Source organism: Carlito syrichta, unplaced genomic scaffold (assembly GCF_000164805.1).
Source record: "Carlito syrichta isolate Samal-C Ts95f unplaced genomic scaffold, Tarsius_syrichta-2.0.1 Scaffold261395, whole genome shotgun sequence".
NCBI classification, from domain to species: Eukaryota; Metazoa; Chordata; class Mammalia; order Primates; family Tarsiidae; genus Carlito; species Carlito syrichta.
Window position 1 is genome coordinate 137224 of NW_007205491.1, and position 4009 is coordinate 141232.

A 4009-nucleotide genomic window follows, 5' to 3' on the forward strand; every position below is an offset into this window, starting at 1 on the left:
TGTCATTTCTCTGTGTTGCTAGCAGGAGAGTGGGGACAGGGCACTCTGGGTTTAGGATTCACTTCTGGCCCTGTGATTTGAGGAATGACCATTCTCATGAACTACTGAGAAAGAGGCAGGGTGGTACAGCCCCTACCCTGTGTCATCAATGGTGCCAGGGGATCCTTAACTGCCCTGGAGGGGACAAGTGACCATCCAAGGCAACACAGCTGAGAATGGGCAAAGAATCCTACCCAGACTCACTCCGTGCATATGCGTGCCTCCTGTAACTAGCCAGAAATGGCATGACAGATGGGGAGGGTGCCAGGTCTGATGGGGGGCTGAGGCGTGCAGCTGGCAGATCCTCACAGCCACGTGGAGGCATTCTGAGCCCCCTGGCCTACTGAGGGAAAAGCCCTCAGCCCAGGATGCCTCTTTTCCTGGTAAGGGAAGATCATGGATATGTCCTGAGGGTAAGGAGGAAGCTGAGCCATCTCCAGCTGCATTCAGTGAACTCGGTGCTTCCTGGGAGAAGGATCATGTCTTCTCTAAACAGGAGTCTTCTGGGTGGATTCTTTGGGTCTGAGAGATTCTAGCACCTTTGAAGAAAGGAAAAGAGCCCCTCCAAATGTTTAAAGCTCCACATTAACTGGGCCCCCATATTAACCTCTCAAGACTGTGCCACTCCTTCCCCCTCTAGTGAACACCTAGCAAGCTCTTCCCATCCTGGGGCAGTGGTCAGCTCCCACCTCTCCCTGGGTGCAAGGGAGTGAGTAGCACCCAGAGCCCACTGGTGCCCCTCCGAGGGGCATGCACTGCCTTGATTCATGCCATGCCACAGTCACTCTATACACACAGTCTACAGAGACAGACTCCGTCACACACATGTCCACACAGACACACATGGTCTGTGGATATACAACATCCCATGACACACACAGTTCACAGAGATCCCTGTCATCCACAGACCCCTAACACAAAAATGAACAATGAGAGAGACGCAGACACACAGGGCTACGCAGAGTCCCAAAGCAACATGTCTGCTGTCAAGCAGGCACACAGACACAGCACCCAGTCACACGGGAGGGAAACCTGGATCTGTAAGCATGGCAGTCACATTCTCAGTCACATCTGCAGTTACAGGGTCACATGGTCACACCCACCTCAGGGCTACCCAATCCCCTCAGTCCCTGCGCTCCCAGACTCTCCTGGGTACTCTGAAACACCTACTCATTCACAACTGCAGTTACACCCCCACACACATACACCTTCAAACCCACCATCATCCAGGGACAACAAGGCCAGTGCCAGACCACCCCCGATCCAGGCACACCAGATCTCAGAGTTGCACGCACACACAGTCAATCTCATGCCCACTCCCGCCCTCTCTCCCCTTCCCTCCCTCCCAGGGCTGGCCCAAGAGTAGAACAAAAGCCCAGTGCCCCCCCTTCCCCGCCCCTCTGGCGTCCAGCCCCTTTGTCCTCCCGCAGCTGAGCCCAAGCAGGAGTCTGGGCAGAGCGGCAGAGACAGTGGAACCTGGGCTGCTGGGGTGCGGGCGGCAGGCACAGGCGGGAGTGATCCCTGCAAGAGCTGCAGCGGAGGACCACGTGGGAGAGGGCGTGGCCAGGTAAGCACCAGGTAAATCCGGACTGGGCTTAGGGCGTGGGGCAGCCCCGGCTGTGTGGTGTCCACAAGTCTGAGTGTGTTTTGTGTGAGTGGACGTGGGTGTCAAGAAGAGACAGCGATGGTGGCATGTTTGAGTCAACTTCTGCAGGCTGGGTCCCTCAGTCTGTGTCAGGATCCTTGGCTTGAGGTGCCTACACTCTCCAGTGAGATGGGAGGATGCCCATTGAGCCCCGTCTGGGAATTTTTACCTTCCGTATTCCAACTAGCTGTCCTTTGGCCCCCAACTGGGAATCCCCAGGGTAGGAACTGGGTCTGATGTTCCTGCGTGTCCACAGCACCCAGTAGAGAGCAGCAAAAGAAATGAAAAAGTCCTGGTGCCCTTCCCAGGAGAGGACTTCCTGCCTCCCCCAGGCAGCCCCTTGTGCTGTAGACACCTTTGCAGAGAGAAGTCCCTCCTTACGCTGATGACACCTGCCCTCTTGGGTCTCAGCTCAGATCGTGGCTGCTTGCTGGGCCAGTGGAAGGGAAACTGGGGGCAGCACACTCTGACGACCTCCCTCCGCTGGTCCCGGGCTGCTCCTCCAGACACGCCCCCACTTTGGCAGGTGTGGCATGCAGATCCTAGAGCCTGGTGGGTTCATGGCCCAGCCTCTCTACTTGGGCAAAAGTAATTAACTTCTTTGTCCTCCAGAGAGCTCAGGATGACCAGGGCATCAGCAGTGAAAGCCAGGCTGACACCAGTCCAGATCTGACTCAGGGTCAGCAGAGCAGCTGGGAGTTGGGGGGAGGGGAGGGGGGAAGGCAAGGGGCAGAGGATGGATCTGAGCCCTTATAGAATAAGTGACACACGAAGAAGCGAGCTCCATGTCCCTGGAGGTGTGTAAGCAGAGGCTGTGTGTTCAGAATGGCCAACTCATAACCAGCAGGGTCCAGCCCTTCGGGGTGTGGAGAGCTTTCACAAACACCCCTTGTTTGATCCTCGCAGAAACCTCTAACAGGCACATTTCCTCCGTGTGCTTATTTCCTTAGGACAAATTTAAGTAAAGAGGGATGGGACATAAAAAAAAAAAATTCTCAGGGTTGCGAGGATCAAATGAAATTGTGTACACAAAAGCCACTAGCACACATGGTGCACTCATTTCCTCTTGTATAAAAACAGTGTAAGGAAACATTGAGTCTGTGCTATGTACCATCCTATTGAATAGTCACAAAAGACACAGCCGCCCTTTTTCATACATCCTACTTAATAATAGTCACAAAGTCACAGCCACCCTGTGAGGTAGATATTATGAGCCCATTGAGACAACTGAGGTTGGGGCGGGCAGGTGAGAGAAGCGACTTGTCCAGACCACATGGTGAGTCAGTGGTAGAGACAGGATTAGAACCCCATTCGTCCCTAGAAAGAACTTTCCACTCCCCACAACGCCTCCTGGAGAACACCAATTAAGAACTCACTAGAGAAGGACCAACCTCCCTCCCAGCCTGGGCTCTAACCTCCTGCCCTCCTTCTCAGTGTGACAAGTCTCCCCTGCAGGGACTCCTTCCCTGACTCCCAACTGGGCTTAGCGTCCCTTCTGTGAGTTCCCCTAAGACTCTGTACTTCCCCATGTGACCCTCTTACCAAGCTGCCAGCTCTGGGGACGCTGGGAACAGAGACTATGGTTGCCTTGCTCACTGCCGGGCACAGAACAAGTTCGTAATAAATACTTGAATACATTCACTCGACCTTGAACAGGTATCAGTCGAGCGCCTACCGTGGTATGACGCTCTGCTGTTTCCGAAGGGACAGGAATTACAGAGTAATCATAGCGTGGCCAATGAGACAGGATGGGCCGAGGAGAAAGTGGTAGAGTTATTACAACCTGCCCCACCCCTGCGCACCCACAGTGGGTCAATGCGGTAGCCGAATCACTTGACCAAGGCTACAACTCCCGTCTAGGGACCCTCCCTACAGACATTCTGTCCAGGTCCCAGTAATCTCCCTGTCCCCCTTCAGCCTCTGGAAGGGTAAAGGCCCCGGCTGTTAACAGCCCGTGGCACTGCTCTATCCCTGTCGGGGTCCCTAAACACTGCCTCCACTTTGGAAATCGTCCCTTTACGAGACGCTTCTCAAATTACCCTATCTGAGAGCGCGCCATCTGTCTCCTGCGGATATCGACAGGAAAAAGCTCAGCGAGTCTGGAGAAAAGGGCAGTGCGTCTGCGTGGGCGAGCCCGAGGGGAGTGGGCCAGATCGCCGTAGCCACGAGGAATCTGGATGGTGTGCGGAGGGAAGGGTAGCTGGATGGATGGACGCGTGCACGTTAGGTCCGTGCCTGCCGGAGTAAGGGAGCGAGCCAAGCGGGGGACGCACGGAGGTCGGCGCCCCAGCCGGCCGCAGCCGGGTGGCCCCCCGACGCTGTCTG